Source organism: Ixodes scapularis, unplaced genomic scaffold (genome assembly GCF_016920785.2).
Source record: "Ixodes scapularis isolate PalLabHiFi unplaced genomic scaffold, ASM1692078v2 PGA_scaffold2__306_contigs__length_199485367, whole genome shotgun sequence".
Taxonomy (NCBI): Eukaryota; Metazoa; Arthropoda; class Arachnida; order Ixodida; family Ixodidae; genus Ixodes; species Ixodes scapularis.
The window spans coordinates 166,804,891-166,824,040 of record NW_024609857.1 but is presented as its reverse complement, the minus strand read 5'-3'; the positions used below and the strand labels follow the sequence as shown (position 1 = coordinate 166,824,040).

General features: G+C 50.1%; 1 protein-coding gene across 1 annotated transcript in view; it reads left to right on the top strand.

The window, feature by feature from the left end:
* LOC8043220 (solute carrier family 41 member 1) overlaps positions 1 to 19,150 on the top strand; it is a 150,658-nt gene that overhangs the window by 100,499 nt on the left and 31,009 nt on the right. The window lies entirely within an intron of this gene.

Sequence of the window (19,150 nt, the reverse complement as noted above, 5' to 3'; positions counted from 1 at the left end):
AAGCTGGAACATACAAGTACGAGCATACTGCCCCGAACTATACTTCTAGTGAACAAGCGCACCATCCAAAGCATCGAGCTCGCTTTTATAGCTTTTGGTGCGCTCAAACCTTTCAAGACACTATTATATTAATTATATTGTCACGGGTGGTGAGTCGTGACCAATAAACAAGAAATAAACAGAAATAAATAAACGTTTAATGTGGCGAACTTGTGCCAAAAATAAAGAAGGAAACAGAAGAAAGCAGAGCGTCGCGGGCGTCGAAGTCGGCGTGTCAGCAGAATCGAGCGCTGGGGCGAGACTGAACTGGCACTTTCGAGAATAACAAAGCAGAAGGAAAGTTACGTCTGCTGCGAGAATGACCGGGAATCTTCTAGAAGACCGTGACCGAGCGTTGCCTTCTCGGCTCTGCGGGTGGCATTGACCGAGTTCTTCTAGGGGTACAAAACCCGTGCAGCGTACCCCTAGAAGAACTCGGTCAACAAGCCCCATTTCCCGACGACCTTCCGTTGAAGACTCAGAGCATCGTGCCAGCCGCCGTCTTCAAGGGCAAGCTCCTGAACTCGGACCCCCGCCGCGGAAATCAAAGAAGAAGACCGCGACGATGACCGCTCCGCCCGTCGTTGTCCTGCCCGTCGCCCCCCGATCGCCGACAACTTTCCATGGCGAAATTTATGAAGACGTCGAGGACTGGATCCTTCACTATGAGCGCGTCGCCCGCCACAACGGATGGAACGCCGAGCAGCGCCTCCAGAACCTCTACTTCTCGCTGGAAGGCACCGCGAGGCACTGGTTCGAAAACCACGAGGCTTCGCTTACATCGTGGGATATCTGCGCTGCCGAGTTGAGGCGAACATTCTCGAACCAACACCGGCGACAGAATGCGGAGGACCTGCTCCAGACGCGGACACAAGCCCCCGACGAAAGCGTGACAAGCTACGTTGAAGACGTGCTACGACTCTGTACACGCGCCGACCCTCAAGCCACCGAGGAGAAGAAGTTGCGCTTCCTCATGAGGGGCGTCAAGAGTGAAATCTTCGGTGGCCTTGTCCGCAGCCCCCCGACGACGGTAGATGGCTTCGTGGCCGAGGCAACCAACATCGAGCGAGCGCTGTTGGCCAGAGCTGTGCACTATCAACGACGCACCGGTGTGTCAACGGTTCCGGCTGTCTCACCACCTCGCTCCGATGTCAATAGTATCGGCATCGAACACCTGCGGCAGATAATCCGCGACGTCGTTCGAGAAGAAATCAGGAAGGTTCTGCCCACTGCCGATCGCCCTGCCTCGCTTTCTATGGCGGAAGTAGTGCGGGAGGAGGTGCAGCGAGTTTTCCAGCAGGAGGCTCCCGTCGACCTGCCACCACCGGAACAACCAACGGTGAGCTACGCCGCCATGGCTCGACGACCGCCAGTTCCTGCCCGTCAACCTCCTGCGCCGCAACGACGAGACACACCAGCACCGCCGTACCTCCGACGTCTCGACGACCGACCTCAGTGCGTCCGGCGAGAACAACCGGCGCCCAGGAAGACTGACGTGTGGCGGACGGCTGATCAACGCCCCCTGTGCTACCACTGTGGTGAAGCAGACCACATCTACCGACGATGCCCCTACCGACAGCTGGGCTTACGAGGGTTTGCGCCCAACGACCCTCGACCACGTCTTGGAGAGCGACCTCGGGACATCGAAGACTACCTCCGCCGCTCTTCATCTCCTGAGTCGTCTCGCCGCCGAGGATTCCGTTCACCATCTCCCCGACGCTCGCCATCGCCCTTCCGCCGGTCCCGCCGAGAAAGCCTGTCCCCCTTGCCTCGCCGGGAAAACTGAGTGCGGCAATACCGGGAGGTGGTATTGCCGGTGACGAACGACGCCAATATCCTCCACTAACGTCGGAGGGCTCCCACACTAGCGACGAAACGGATAGGAGCGACGCTTCTGTGACGGTGTCGAATAACCTCGACGTTACCATCGACGGCCACGCCGCGAAGGCACTCGTCGACACCGGAGCAGACTATTCCGTTTTAAGTGGGAAGCTCTCTCGCCGCCTTCGGAAAGTGATGACGCCGTGGGATGGCCCGAAAATACGAACCGCCGGCGGACATCTCATCACACCAGTGGGAAGGTGTACTGCGCGCGTGGACATCTACGGAGAGTCTTGCCCCGTCAAATTCGTCGTCCTCAAAGACTGTTCGAGAGACGTCATTCTTGGCATGGACTTCCTTTGTGAGTACGGTGCCGTGATCGACCTTGGAGCAAACAGGTTGACGCTGCGAAAGCCCGTGCTACCTCCGGAGGAATCCAAAACGTCGCCAGGCGCCGTCCGAGTCATTGCGGACCACGTGAACCTGCCGCCACGGTCGAGTGTTCTTGTGCCCGTCGTTACCGACGCAGTTGCCAGCGGGAAAGTCCTTTTGGAAGGCAACGTCCAACTGCTTCTCGGAAGAGGAATAGGCGTCGCAAGGGGCGTAGCAGAGCTGCAGGATGGACGTTGTGTGGTCCTCGCGACGAACTTTCGACCGGAGGCGCAGCATCTCACGAAAGGTGCCACTATAGGACACGTCGAGGAACTCCGGGCCGACGCCGAAATCGCCGCGATCTCCGACGAGCCCTCGCCATGTCAGCCGTCCAGTACTGCGCCGCCACAGCTCGACGTTAACCCCAAGCTCAGCGCCACGGAACGACGACAGCTCGGAGACCTCCTCGCCGAGTTCGGCGACTGCTTTGCGACGACGTCGAGGGTGCGCCAGACAACAGTTGCGAAACACCGCATCATTACCAACGAGGACGCGCTCCCTGTGCATCGGCCGCCGTACCGGGTCTCCCCAAAGGAACGAGAGGCCATTCATGAACAAGTACAGGAGATGCTCAACGACGACATCATTCAGCCTTCGAGCAGCCCGTGGGCCTCTCCAGTTGTGCTGGTAAAGAAGAAAGACGGAACGCTTCGATTCTGCGTTGACTACCGGCGGCTCAACGCGGTCACGAAGAAAGATGTGTATCCGCTCCCCCGCATCGACGACACGCTGGACCGGCTGCGCCACTCCCGATACTTTTCGTCGATGGACCTTAAGAGTGGCTACTGGCAGATCGAAGTCGACGAACGGGACCGAGAGAAGACTGCCTTCGTCACGCCCGACGGACTGTTTGAGTTCAAGGTGATGCCCTTCGGACTGTGCACGGCGCCGGCAACGTTCCAACGTGTCATGGACACCGTCCTGGCAGGCCTCAAGTGGCAGAGCTGTCTCGTTTACCTCGATGACGTCGTGGTATTCTCGGCCAACTTCGACGAGCATTTGCGACGCCTTCGGGCCGTTTTAGAGGCAATCAGGACCGCAGGACTCACCCTCAAGCCGACGAAGTGCCGGTTTGCCTACGGCGAACTGAAGTTCCTGGGCCACGTGGTGAGCAACGAAGGTGTAAGTCCTGACCCTGAGAAGACTCGCGCCGTAGTGGCCTTTCCACCGCCCACCGACAAAACTGCCGTCCGAAGATTCCTTGGGCTTTGCGCATACTACCGGCGATTCGTTCAGGATTTCGCCAAGCTTTCTGCGCCGCTAACGCACCTTACGAAGGACACCGTGAACTTCGACTGGGGTGAAGAACAACAACAGGCATTCGACGAACTAAAGCGACGGCTCCAGTCACCACCGATTCTCGGCCACTTCGACCAATCAGCCGAAACGGAGGTCCACACGGACGCCAGTAATACAGGACTCGGAGTGGTACTGGTCCAACGACAAGAAGGTGCGGAGCGCGTGATCGCATACGCTAGCCGGACGCTGTCGAACGCGGAACGCAATTACTCGACGACCGAGAAGGAATGTCTGGCCGTCGTCTGGGCTATCACGAAATTCCGCCCATACCTGTACGGGACTCCGTTTCGGGTGGTCACCGACCACCATTCGCTGTGTTGGTTAGCGAGCCTGAAGGACCCATCGGGACGCCTCGCTCGATGGAGCCTACGACTGCAAGAGTACGACGTAACCGTGGTCTACAAGTCAGGCCGAAAACACAGCGACGCCGACTGCCTGTCCAGAGCCCCTGTCGAGTCAGCTGCCGGATGTGCCAAAGACGACGACGACGACGACCACTTTCTTGGCGCGGTGAGCATTCACGGCATGGCAGCGCTCCAGCGGGACGATCCTGAGCTGCGTGCATTGATCGACCACTTGGAGGGACGAGGGGGTACGATTCTCCGAGCCTTCTCACGTGACCTGCCACGATTCGCCGTCCGGAGAGGTATCCTCTATAAAGAAAACTTCGGGGACAACAACTCGACGTGGCTGCTAGTGATTCCTGCTAGTCTTCGAGAAGAGATCTTCCAAGCCTGCCACGACGACCCAACATCTGGTCACCTTGGCTACAGTAGGACTCTTGCACGGATCCGAGAAAAATACTACTGGCCCAAGCTTCCGAAGACTGTCCACCTCTACGTCCGTTCGTGCCACGAATGCCAACGACGTAAGAAACCACCGACGAAGCCGGCAGGTCTCTTGCAACCGATCGCGCCCCCGACTACACCATTCCAGCAGGTTGGAATGGATCTTCTCGGACCTTTCCCACCGTCGGCGCAGGGAAACCGGTGGATAATCGTGGCAACTGATTATCTCACCAGGTACGCCGAGACAAAAGCACTCCCGTCGGGGACCGCCGTGGAAGTAGCCAAATTCTTCGTGGAGTCTATCGTCCTCCGACACGGCGCTCCCCAAGTCCTGATTACGGATCGAGGATCCTCGTTCATGGCGCAACTGACACAAGAGATACTCCGCCTGAGCCACACCGACCACCGCCGGACCACGGCATACCACCCGCAGACCAACGGGTTGACGGAGCGACTAAACAAGACCATCGCCGACATGATTTCTATGTACGTTGACGTGGAACACAAGACGTGGGATGAAGTGCTGCCCTACGTCACGTTTGCGTACAACACGGCGATTCAAGAAACTACCGGCATTACACCCTTTCAGCTGGTGCACGGCAGAAAGGTGACGACGATGCTCGACGCCATGCTGCCCCACGACCCGACGGATGACGGCACTGACGACGCCCAGCTGGTTACCCAACGAGCAGAAGAAGTACGCCAGCTAGCCCGTCTTCGAATAAAGGACCAGCAACGTGTGGACGCTGGCCGGTACAACCTTCGCCGCCGCGACGTGGAGTTCCAGCCCGGAGACAGGGTATGGGTGTGGACACCCATTCGCCGCCGCGGCCTCAGCGAGAAACTGTTAAAACGCTACTTCGGACCCTACAAGGTCATCCGCCGCCTTGGGGACTTGAACTACGAGGTGCTCCCCGACGGAACTCGCCCATCAGGACGCCGCCAGCCACGACCCGAAGTCGTCCACGTTGTTCGACTCAAGCCGTTCTACGCGCGTTAGGATTGTGAAACTGCATGTTTGTTTTGTTTCGCCGTAATTGTTTTAGCCATTTCCGTTTTCCTTTCGTTTTGCATCGGGGCGATGCACTTTTAAAGGGGGGATAATGCCACCCGCAGAGCCGAGAAGGCAACGCTCGGTCACGGTCTTCTAGAAGATTCCCGGTCATTCTCGCAGCAGACGTAACTTTCCTTCTGCTTTGTTATTCTCGAAAGTGCCAGTTCATCCTCGCCCCGAGCGCGCGACGCTCTGCTTTCTTCTGTTTCCTTCTTTATTTTTGGCACAAGTTCGCCACATTAAACGTTTATTTATTTCTCTTTATTTCTTGTTTATTGGTCACGACTCACCACCCGTGACAATATTATTTTAATAATTTTTATTAGGCGCGCCTGTGTGCGCCTGTGTGTGTGTGTGCGTGCGTGCGTGCGCGTGCGTGTGCGTGTGTTTTGTCTTTTGCGTTCAGGTGCCATTTTCTTAGTTATGTAATAATTTTCCAGAAGTCCGACAAGTAAAGTCTGTTTCATCACAAGTAAGAGCCGTATAATCAAAGATGTAGACAAAAAAGAAAAACGCGAACACTCGAACACACATTAACAATGCAATGTAACGACGCATTCAAAATTAGTCGTCAGTTTCTTAGAGAGCAGTTTCGTAGGGCGACATTGTTACCCGAGAGAGAGAGAGAGAGAGAGACATGTTTTTATTTGATGAGGGGTTCACCCGCTATGGAGTTGTGCTCCTGAGACGGGAGGGGAAGGGTTGTGAAGGGTGAGGGGGTGAGGGAGGTTTCATGATGATGGTAGTGACGTCTTAGATGAGGCTATGTACACCCGACTCCCTGATATACTGTATCAAGGAGTCGAGGATGGCTTTCCTGTGCTGAGGAGTGCCCGTTGGATTGGTCCACTCCTCGAGCGTCGTAGGCTTGTCTACGCCCTGGATCTTGTCCAGAGCATTATTTCTATGATGCTCGAGGCCCTTACAGGCCCAGAGCAGATGCTGCAATGTTGCCTCGGCTCCTTCCGAGCAGCTCGTGCAGGTTGGGTCCATATCTTCTTTCAGTCCAAAAAATACTAGTTTGGATGGTGTAAGTGCAGTATTCGTTCTTATTCTTCGAATCCTGACGGTTTCCCACCGACTGTATCCTATCAGTATGTTGCTGTCTGTTGGCGGAAGCTGGCTGCGAAGGTAGGCCTTTCTCTCCAGTTTGGCGAGTTCGGCCCGTTCCTCCGGGTCTATTGCTCCCGCCTTCATCTTCTCCCGAGAGGTTGAGCCTGGTACGGAGCGAGTGCTACTGGCTGTCTCCGCTGCAGCTCGGTGTGCCCTCTCGTTCCCGGGTATGCCACTGTGTCCGGGTAGCCACTCGATTGTAAGTATGGTGCCCCTTTTGCGGAGCTCCACTGCCACTTTCTTTATATGCTTTACCGTGCGACTCTTTGTTCTGCTGCATCGGCACGCACGTATTGATTCTTGTGAGTCCGTAAAAATTCGTGCCTTGCCTGGCTGGGTCTGTTTCTTGAGCACGTCTTTCACCGCCGCCAAGATAGCCCTCAGTTCTGCCTCTCTGATAGAAGTCCCTTCGGAAAGTATTTCGGTGCTCTCTTCATTTCTTCGTGGATCGTACCACGACGTAGTCGTGGCGTCCTCTGTCTTGGCGGCGTCCGTGTACCGTAACTCATCTTCTGTCGCGTGCGTTTCGCACCAGCTTGCGTGTAGTCTGGCCGCTCGAGCCCGCTTCCCTTGGTTGAGAGTCTTCGGCATGGGTTTGTGGTCGGTGATTGTTACCCGTTGAAGGTTATAAAAAGTGCAGTACAACTGTTCGCTCGGGGTCTCTAACGTGCATTAGGCAGTATATGTGGTAAACGATCGCACGACGGTATAGATGCAGATAGGCGACTGAACCCAGGGTCTTCGCTAAGGCCCCTTGATAAAGGAGTTTTTTTTTTTTTAAAGTACCGCTAACCATTGTTGTGGAAACGTGCAAGCCACGTGCCCTGAGCGGCTACTCCGCCGCCATTGGCTTTCAAGGACCAGTCATTTTAGTGCTGTGCCGCCTTTTGCTTTCAAGGGCCGCTCGAGATTCGGGCCTCATGTACTGGCACCTTTGAGGTTATTTGAAAAACCAACGAAAACACATTGAGGGGATTTAGTCCCTACAGGCTTTGCAGCGTGAGCTCTGTGCTTTGAACGGAGCTCGTGCTCGAGCATTTCTCCACGTGATCTGTGGTGCCACAACACACTCGGCCAACGATCCCTCACCGCACTTGGTTTAGCCTGTGAGCTAAGCCAAATGAGCTACGCTTAGAGTATCGGCGCTTTTTCCCCCGATATTGTTGTGGGCGCCGCCATCTTGATGGTTAGTAACAAATAAAACGCAACTGCCGATCGTCATGATTGAAAGGTGCGACTTCCTCAGCATTAGTTTCGGTGTCAGGAAGCTCACATAAAATTGCTTTGCTTTGTCGCGAACTGTTCAAACATTTGTGGAGGACGGAAACGCGTTTCCTGTGATTTCAGATAAAGCTTCAGATAACTGACAACCATCATTTTAAGCACCAAGATCTGTATAAACCACCGTAGCTTATTAAGTGGCTCTGGTTTAGCCCGACCGCATAGGCACAGAAAGAAAACGGACAGCTTGACCCCGCGCTCTTGGTGCTGCTTCAGTGGTTTAATCAGCCCGTAGCGTTGGTTGTGCTCCGAACTAAAGAAAAGCAAAGCAAATACTTAGATCTTAGTGTTTCACAAGCCAACCCAACAAAAATCACTTAACACGCCCCAATAAAAAAAGAAATTGCGCGTTTATTTTGAATAACTGGAGACCTTTTGACATGCAATCGAAACCTCAGATTGGCCCCCGTAGGATTGCGGGCACCTCGGCTGATATTTAAACCCGACAAATATGGATTCATGGGCCAGCGCGTTGGCTTAGAGACACTGAGACGATTTGATATTTTGTGTTTTGCCTTAATATTATTACCACTTAAAAGCCACCTAGGTGGTTTTTAAACAAAATATAGTCAAACCATACCGACAAGCTTCATAGTTTGATAGCGGAAATGATTTTTGCGAGTGATAAAAACAATAAAATGTTTTCGCATACGTGGCGGAATCTGAAATGGCAGAATTCATTTCATGGCGCCTATTTCATTTGGATGGCGTCGGGCATGTGGACCGACGCACAGTAGAACACGCGCAAAAGTAGCTGTGGTGCACCCGCAGCCTCGCGCTTGTTGTTCTGACATCTCTGGCTCGCTCACTCCGGGCATCCAAGCATCTGACACCCCAACATCTGGCGCTTTTTCTGTCTTTCACGTGGCGTTCCAAGCGGCACACGACGGAAAATGCACATCAAGCTGTTCTTGAACACGTGTCGCCATCTGTACTTTATACTAAAAAACTACAATTTATCGTAACTGAATGGGAAAAGTTTGAGGTCTTATAACATCGTTAACGTGTAATACATCAATATGGAAGTTGTGGAAAACGTAATATCGAAGCATGCTTCATAATTTAATGTCTCGTTATTTTGATTAGTTAACGTGATTCCGTTTTTATAGAGCCATAAAACAATACCATTTTAAACTTTATTTTATATTTTAAAATATACATTATCTGTACAGTTTGTTGCTTACTTTTTTAATTTAATACATCCAACCGAACGCTCACGTAAAATATCGTGGACGATGGGACGTTATAACTCGAGAAATATTTTTTCAATACCAGAGACTGGGGTCTATTAAAAGTTGAATAATTAACTAACAACTAAAAATAATCGTAATATCAAGACATTAAAGTATTGTTGAAGAACTGCTCTTTAATTTGAAATTAACTTTACAATTGTAAGATATGTAGAAAGAAAGTTATGAGCCGTCAAAAAAGCACCAAAACGTCATGCACGGTGGGGTTGCACCTTAAACGGAGCTATCTAAGCTCCCTTTACAGCTGCAGGGAGTAGCCTCGGACCCGCGAACTCAAAATAAAAACCACAGATAAATAAATATATATTGTTTAATGCATTATATCAAATTGAATATATACAAGTATCAAATTATGAAACGATTGTGAACACAAATGTGATGGAATGATACAACAATGATGAACGCATACTCCAGCTTGCAGGTAGCAGAGGCGGCGCGTGGAAAACAATGTCTGCTACGAACCGGAACGCTATCGACAACTGCATGCTCTTTTTTGAGGTTGTAGACGAGTCGTCCGGCTCTCCCGCCCAGGACCTTTTATCCTCATCGTCGTTCATCCTCTTAACGTAGCAACGTGGGCGAGTTGGTTGCTCATATTAACACACACTACAGCGCACTACTGCAAAAGTACACTCACACCATACTCACTCCTCACACCAGAAAAGGAAAGGAATATCAAACGAACCGCGCTGACTCATTCGGTAGTTTGAGACGTAGAAGACAAAGTATATAAAAATGAGACGTGAGTCAGCGCGGTTCGTTTGATTTTCTTTTTTTTTTTCGCGTGTAAAAAGTGAGTGTACGGTGTGAGTGTACTTTTGCAGTAGTGCGCTGTAGTGTGTGTTAATAAGTCGTCCACCCCTTTCCATGGCGTGATTAACGTAACCGCGAGACTCCGACGTGGTTCGTTTCTGCTGGGCACTATTTAACTACTTCAGTGAGAACTTCGTGGAAAAAGGGAGCTGCTAAACAGAAAAAGGTCGCCCACCTGCAATGAAAACTCGTAAACGGAGATGATTTAGGCCAGTGTGGGCAGACGGGTCGCAATTTTTAAAGCAAGACTCATTTAGGTGCGCCCATAGACTTAGAGAAAAAGTAAATAAAGTGCCGCAAAATTAGACACGAATATTAATTACGCTTTAAATGTTATATTTCCTACACCACAATCAAAAACTGCGCGTCAAACTAATTTCGAGGAATAATTGTTTATCACATGCTGTTCTCGGGGTTTAGCAAGAATGCAATCGACATCAATTCAGAGTGCTCCGTTTATTTGTCGTGTAATTGAGAACGCCGTTTGCTGCTTGTACCTTCAGCTAAAGGGCCTAAGGCAAAGTTACGTTTACGCTGCTGTGTGATTTTGGTATTCGATTATGATGTTTCTTAACCAGCACGTTTGCGTGCGGTCCCTTCTCAAAAAATGAGCCTGTCCCAAGCTTTGTCGTATCTTTCAGTTTCCTAGTGTTTTCTCCTGAAGCCTCCTTCCCCCTCACCCCACCGTCCTCCTCCTTATTTCGGAGTGTCGGCGGATGCCACTGACAGATTGCCAGAAACCCAAAACCGCGCCCACAAGGAAGGTCAGTCACTGCGTAAACAAAGCTTGGAAAGTCTTCTTTTACATGTTATCTCCAAATGCTGATGTGAGAGTTTCTGAATGCCTCTCTCCAGTCTCCTAATGTTTGATTATCATAGTTAACCCCCCCCCCCCCCCCCCACCCCCACCCCGAAAAAAAAAGTTCTTGCGCTTACCAACTTTTATCTGTATTCCTTGTAGGTTACCTTTGCAATGGTAAGCCGATATTGTTTGATTTCGAGTGGGCTGAAGCGCACACCCAGCTCGACGCGCGTGGAGCGAAAGCTCGCGCTGTAGAACCCAGGGACCCTGGGTTCGAGCCCCACCCCTGCCCGTTTCGATCTGGATGAGCATCGTATCGGCGTGCGGTCGTGTATCACTACTGCGTGGTGCACGTTAAAGACCCCAGGCTAGCGGTTGTATTGTGTCATCGTCAATCGGGAAAAGAGAGAAACGACGCCCATGAGTGGATCAAACACAGAAATTATATATTTACAAGAAGGAACATAGGAACGTGTCAGAAGCAAAACAATAGGCAAAGAATTAGCAATAAGAAAAGCAAAACACTGAAGGCAGATAAAGTCACGTCAATACACTCATAGCCCGTTCCCGCTACAGTCCTTGCCTCAAGTTCAAGTCTTTCCCCGGTGCCTTGCGGAGCGTCGCCGCTTGATGTGATGATGCGGAAGCCGGTGTCTCGTACTCCCCCTGGAGTTGCTCGTAGAAGGCGTCGCCGTCCGTAGCGGCTGGTCCTCCCTCCGAGCTCTGGTCGTCGCCGTGCGTCGCGGCCCGACCCTGGCTTTCACTGCTGCTTCTCCTCTCGCGCCCGCCGTTCTCTTCTCGCGCTCGCCGTTCTCTGGAACGCGCCCGTTCCCTTCCGCTTCTTTTCTTCTTCCACCCGTAATAATCGTCACAGGCACGTGACACACCCCCCTCACTTCGAGAACTTCACAACATGAAGTTTCTTCACGAAGGCGACCTCCTCGATGGCTTGCTGTAGTGACCGCGGCACATTCACAAATACCACCACACTTGGTCCTTAGCGCTCACGCACGTATGCCGTTTCCACATTCCAAAAATTAGTATCGCCCAAATCACAAAAACAAACCGTGGTTACACTCTCGCATCCCTAATTGCTTGTACAAATCACCTGAGCAACACACTCTTGTCCATACCTAATTCAACAACAAAAACGAAAAAAAAAATCCTAATGGGTCTCATTAACCCTGTGTCCTGCCTTTACGAACGAATATCCCCTGACGGCTTAGCTCTCTAGACGACTTAAGAAGTCTGCTCCAACATTGTCTTTCCCCTTAATGTATTCGATGTGAAAGTCCTGTTCCTGCAATGATAAACTCCATCGCATTATGCGACTGTTGGAGTGCTTCGCTTTGTTCAAAAACTCCAAAGCTCGGTGATCCGTTTGTATGCGAAATTTTCTGCCATATAAGAACAACCTAAATCGCTCCACGGCCCAAACAATCGCCATACACTCTTTCTCTACGGTGGCGTAATTCTCCGATTTTCCCAGTGTTCTGCTTGCATATCCCACTGGATGCAGCAGTCCTTCACTTTCCTGGAGCAATACTGCGCCCAGGCATGCATCAGATGCATCCGTCCTCAAAACAATTTCCTTGTCGGGATCTGGCGCCAACAGGATAGGTGGTCTCGATAAGCTGTCCTTCAGTCTCTCGAACGACTCCTCCTGTGCTAACCCCCACTCAACTTGGTTTCGTTCTCCTTTCTTCGTGAGCTCCAGCAGTGGTGTAGCAAGATCCGCGTAGTTTGGGACGAAATCGCGGTAATAGCCGGTCAGCCCGAGAAACGACTTCACTTGACGTTTTGTCACCGGCCTTGGCGCGTCTTGTATCCTTCCAAGGATATCCGCGTGGGGTGCGACTCGTCCTCCACCCAACTCATGACCGAGGAAGGTCGTCTTTGTAAATGCGATTTCACATTTCTTCGGCCGAGCCGTGATGTTAGCTTCTTGCAACCGATCAAAAACTGTCTGCAAAGTTCTCATGTGTTGCGTCCACGTATCCGAGGTGATGAGCATGTCATCGATGTAATGATGAGCCTCCGCAATTCCATGAAGCAACTTTCTCATCAGTCTGGTGAAGGTAGCAGAGGCAGTCTTGAGCCCAAAAGGCATGAACTTGAACTGGTAAAGTCCGCTACTCGACGAGAACGCTGTCTTCTCCTTGACCGAATCCTCCATCGGGATCTGCCAATATCCCTTCGCTAGATCCAGCTTAGAGAAAAACTTCTTGCGGCCCACCTTGGCGAAGGTAACGTCCGCCCTTGGAATCGGCTCTGCGTCATCCTTAAGCACGTCGTTTAACTTCCTGTAATCAACGCAAAACCCGTTAGAACCGTCTTTCTTTTTAACAATTACAACCGGCGCGTTATACGGTGACGTGCACCGTTCAATAACGCCCAGTCGGAGCATTTCCGAAATCTCCTTTTCGACTGTCTCTTGGACGGAAAATGGCAGCGCATGTTGCCTTATCCGCACAGGCTCTTCGGTTGCCCCTACTCGCCGTTGGGTTGATCGGCCCGATGATGCCGATCGACACTCTCTTGAATGGTGTCTCGATGGCCGGCATTGTCCCTAGAGGCGCTCTGCCTACTCTGCCTTTTGGCACCGTGCGCTGGCATACATCGCAGGAACTCACGTACCTCTTGATGTCACTCTGCATGCTGGTGAAAAAAGTCATTTGTATGAGAAATTTCTCATGTCCAATAAACAGATATGAATCATACAAGATATATAAGAACGTATAAGAACCATGTAAGAATTATATAAGAACAATATAAGATATATAAGAACCATATAAGAAATAGATAAGAAACTTCTCCCAAGTTTCTTATTTGGTGCTTGTATGTTCTTATGTACCTTATATAGTTCTTATATAGTTCTTATATGTTCTTATATATCTTGTATGATTCATATGTTTTTATTGGACACAGAAATTTCTCATACAAATAAGAATTTTCAATAGGGTGCCCGGCCAAAAGAACTCTTCAGCCGTTAGCGCGAGCGTGTTCTTCATGCCTCGGTGGCCTGACATGATACCATCGTGTGCCATTGCCATGGCAGTTGGTCGAAATCTTGCTGGGAGAGCCAGCTGCTCTATACTCCTCCCGGTGGAAAATATACAGCTCCGAAAAAGCAGGTTGTTCTTTATCACCATTTCATACTTCGTACGGCACTTGTGTTTCTTTACCACCTTTCCGACCTTGTCAAAACATTTCCTTAAGGACGCATCGTTCCTCTGTTCTGTCGAAAGCTTCTCGACTGTCGTTTCGAGAATCGGTACCTGTGGCACATTCAGTGCAGGTTCCGCTTTGTTCCCACTCTTATTCTTCCTCGACTCTCCCAGTCCCGCGGTACTTGAAAGCGGAGTTATCAGTCCCAAGTCCGTGTTTTCCGAGTCGTACGGAGAGGCCTCTTTGTGGTCCTTCCTCTCTGGTACCTCGGCTCTCTTGTCCAGCTGGTGGCCAACTCCCTGGAGAGTAGGTGTCTCCATCTCCTCACTTCGTTGTTGATCGGAATCCCAATATGGGTTCGGATCGTTGGGATCTCTCACTTGTGGAACGTTGCCAAGCACTAAGTCGTATAGGGGATCGTCAATGCACTTCGCCACGACGTTTCCTGCCAGAAAGGGTGTGTTGATCACAATTTCCGCCTCAGGTAAGTATTTCACTGTTCGGTCCAGTAAATATACGGGACTACAGTTTCCAGTGTAGCACCCAAAGGGCACTAAGTTCTTTCTTACGACTACTGTATTGCAGCCAGTGTCCCGAAGCACCGTAACTCTTCTCTCGCCAATGCGGCCTTCGACCACAGACATATTCTCCACCAGAAACTTGGGTGGCCTCCCTACAGCTGCGTTAACCACTGGTATTTTTTCGCCGTTCTTTAACGTAAGGTAGGTCTCATCTGGTTCGCCTGCCGTTTCGTCGGAGGCTGTCCACAGGCAAGAAGCTTGTGGTTTATCGCCAGCCCTCATAGTGCATTTGTCGGCCTTGTGTCCCATCCGGCCGCAGTGCCAACATGTCGATGGTTTGTATTGTTGATTGCGATCCTTGCAATTCTCGGCTTTGTGTCCTACCTTATTGCATAAAAAGCATCAGAGGATCCTCCGTGTGTCCTCTCTGAAAGCTTTAGGGACTGTACTTGCACTGGTTTTCGGGTCTTGTCCCTCTACCTTCGCTTTTAAAGCGCTCGGCTGAGTCTGTGCTTCCAGAAAGACGTCGGCTTTTTCAGCCAAATCATCTAAGGTCAAGCAGTCTCTTTCTTTGAGAAAGGCCATCAACTTACTAGCGCAAGTTGTCATGAACTGCTCCATTATCATTCTGTCCCGGAGTGCCTCAAAAGTCTTCTCGACTCCTGCCACTTCGATCCACCTATCGAAATACCCCGTCAGCCTGGCTGCAAACTGTTTTCTTGTTTCCCCATCTCCGGGCTTCGCCTCACGAAATCTTTCGCGATAACCTTCTTTTGTATACCGGAATCGTTGAAGCAGCGCCAGTTTCATCTTTGTTTAATCCATCGCATCCGCAGGGGTCATGCGACCGACCACCGTCAGGGCTTCTCCTGTGAGACAAAGACTTAAAGTGGTTGCCCACTTGTCTTGTGACCATCCGAGGCCTGTGGCCGTACGCTCAAACCTCTGCAAATACGCGTCGAGGTCGTCGCGTGTCTCATTATACTGCGGTATCAGTTTGTGTGGACTGGCGCTATGACTTGGTTCAGTCGAACCGCCTTCTCCACCTTCCCCTCGCGCTTCGCGATTTCCTTTTTCCTGGGCAGCGATTCTGAGTTGTAGAACTTCCCGCTCCTTATCCAGTCGGACACATTCCGCTTGACATGCGCGTTCTTGCGCCGCGTGCTCTTCTCTTGCCGCCTCCCGTGCCTGCAGCCTTTCCTCTCTTTGAATATTTTTCTCCCTCTCAACCCAGACCTTCAGCTCCTCTCCAGTGTATCCTAGTTCCCTTCCAGCCGCCATCAATTTATCAATCTCTACAACCCCGGACCCAGCCATGGTCGCGAACTCTCTCCTACGGACCAACGAGATCAGGTTAGTGGATTAATGGAATTCTGGCAAGCTCGCCAAATTGTCATCGTCAATCGGAAAAAGAGAGAAACGACGCCCATGAGTGGATCAAACACAGAAATTATATATTTACAAGAAGGAAGATAGGAACGTGTCAGAAGCAAAACAATAGGCAAAGAATTAGCAATAAGAAAAGCAAAACACTGAAGGCAGATAAAGTCACGTCAATACACTCATAGCCCGTTCCCGCTACAGTCCTTGCCTCAAGTTCAAGTCTTGCCCCGGTGCCTTGCGGAGCGTCGCCGCTTGATGTGATGATGCGGAAGCCGGTGTCTCGTACTCCCCCTGGAGTTGCTCGTAGCAGGCGTCGCCGTCCGTAGCGGCTGGTCCTCCCTCCGAGCTCTGGTCGTCGCCGTGCGTCGCGGCCCGACCCTGGCTTTCACTGCTGCTTCTCCTCTCGCGCCCGCCGTTCTCTTCTCGCGCTCGCCGTTCTCTGGAACGCGCCCGTTCCCTTCCGCTTCTTTTCTTCTTCCACCCGTAATAATCGTCACAGGCACGTGACATACTGCACTGGCTAAATTGCTCATCTACAGCGTGTGACTCGTCGCAACTTTAATGGCAGACCAACTACACGCTGTATAAATATCCCCACAACCCAGTTATTGTTTGATTTCCACCCCACAATGTTGAACACCACGAAAAAATAGTCAGAGTGCAGGCGAGCTGGTGTTCATTGAACATGATTGTAATCCTGAGACTGGGGTAGAAAGAGAACACAACAGAAGGTAGTAAAAGAGGAGGCAACGTCTCTCTGTTGAGACGTTGCCTCCTCTTTGTAAACCTGAGACTGGGGTAGAAAGAGAACGCAACAGGAGGTAGTAAAAGAGGAGGCAACGTCTCTCTGCTGAGACGTTGCCTCCTCTTTTACTACCTTCTGTTGTATTCTCTTTCTACCCCAGTCTCAGGTTTACAATCATGTTCAATGAACACCACGTTCGCGATCTCCCAGATACTATTTCCCTGGCTTTGTTTACGCTGCGACTGACCTTCCTCTTGTACGCTCTTGTGTTTCAAGGTAATCTGCCGTTCCTGTTCGCAACTGTTGGCTGCTGTGGCGTCTGCCGACACTCCTTAGGAAACAAGAGAGGATGGGAAGGGCCGGCTTTAGGGGGCAACGCAGGGAAACTTAAATATAAACAAAGCTTGGGGCAGTATGACTGACTTTTTGAGAAAGGAACGCACACAAACCAGTTGGTTAGGAAACATCATAATCTAACACTCTGATATTAGGAAATTGGTCGGTTCTCGTAGCCTTAAAGGAAATTACCTTTGATTGTGCTTTGCGGCGGATTCACGTTGTCGGAAGCGTGTCTAGTGTTGTATGGATTTAGCCTGTCAAGCCACGTCTGGTCAAATCTTCGCGAAGTCGTGTTCGGTTTTCTTGCTCTTTCCATGTTTTGATGTGGTCGAATAAACACAGCTGTTCTTGAGACTTAGTGTTGTGTTGTCCTTCCTTTTATTCTTCGTAGTTCTATGGTTTTAAGTTATGAGGACTTTCTAGGCTCATCAATAGAGCAGCAGCGTTGTACAGAGTTTGTCGGTCCTAGAGATCATCTCTTTGGAACCGACGTCATGCGGCAAAGCATCTTCCGCCGTGCAGTCATAGCTGCGGGCAGGGCCACATGGCTCACGCTTCTCTCATCCACCACCCTTCCTCTCTACCTGCCCGTCGACTAAAGTCAAACCAGTAAACGTTTTGTTAACCACCTACAACGAATACAAGCTAGCTCGATTTGAGTGAAGGTTTGTTGTCGCTTTTCTCAATTAGAGGTCTTATGCTACTCAATATTTTGCCATCACAAGTTCGTTCAAGTTACTGCAAGGAGATAAGGAATATAAAAAAAATAAAAGATAGAGTTTTCTAAATAATAACGTGCAATTTTACTACGTTTAGAAAAATGACTTAGGTTTCTCAAAATTATAAGAAAACAAATGATGGCTAAGCAAATATGTTCTATGTATTCCTAAGCTGCATTTCAAGACGCATATTTTGATATATTTTGCGACACTTTGCTTAAAGTTGTTTGTTGGTAAATAATTTGTGAATGTGTCTCTGAAACGTGTTTTCTTAGCTGTTTCATAATTTGTTTTGCATGCAAATATATTATTGTAATTTTAGTATTTAACGTGCATGTTGTAAATTGTCTATAAAATAAATTAAAAAAATTTTAACTGCGTGCCTGCTTTGGTGCTGCCTTGGCGGCTGTGCAAATTACCATAGTGAAATCTCGGCAATGTCCATGCCTCGAGATTCTCAATTTTATATATCTGGAGAAAATATACCTACGGCGTTCAAATATGGCCGAATGTTCCTCCTAAAACATGGCTTTCACATATATTTATTACTTAAATATCGCAAATATGACCCGAGCAGTCATTGTACGATCTGACGTGAAAACACTCCAAAGACGCAAGGTTTCATAAAAAAACATGAGCCCCCTCTCTTCTCCTTCTTGAAACTGACGAATTGTCGGTAACCATGCAACTGGTAAATATTAACTATCTTAAAGTTCCCGAAATAGTTCAGCAGTGTGCAATAAGGAACATTACAGAGGCTCCTTAATTATTTGTTCTGTACCAAAAAGAGTCTTACAATAGACTAGATGGCAGTATGTTAAGTGGGAGTAAAATCGAGGTTACCGATCTAATAGGCGTCGCACTACGCTCGAGGAGGAGGAAAAAAGAAGGAGGGCGAAGAGGATTAGAGAGAGGGGGGGGGGGGGCTAAAAAGAAAAGTCGTAAAGCTCCCCAAAAATTTGTTAAGAAAACAAAAAGATAGACGTAGAACGTGGAAACGCCTCCTGTTTTGGGGGCAGGCCATGTCCCCCGCGCTCGGCGGTGGGACCGTTCTCTCATTCTCCCTCATTTGCCTGCAGGTTACTGCGCCATCGGAAATTATTTCGTGTTTTGTTAGCATCTGTTTTTGTTTTACAACGAAACTGTTTATGTCTAGGGTCCCGTGGATTTTTCGTGAGCGGCAACGGAAATGACGTCACGGTTTCGTGACGACGTCACGACTTCGTGTCACGTGCCGTCACTTACTCCGTTAGATTTAGCGGGAAAATTTTTTCGATAAATTTGGAGGGGAAATTTTCTTGCTAAATTTAGTGGGGAAATGACGTCACGTGACCTCAACACCAATGCAGTTTCCCCGCTAAATTTAGAGGGAAAATTGACGTCACGTGACACAACTTCGTGACATCATTTTCTCCGCTATATTTAACGAGGAAAAGGACGTCACGACTTAGTGTCACATGACCCATTAACAAATTCAGCGGCAGGAGGACAGGAGGGGGGGGGGGAGAGGAGAGGGAGGGAAGGGCACCGCTTTCCCTTTGTCGACGTTCCAAGCGCTATCGTGCCTACTTTCCTTTTCCTCC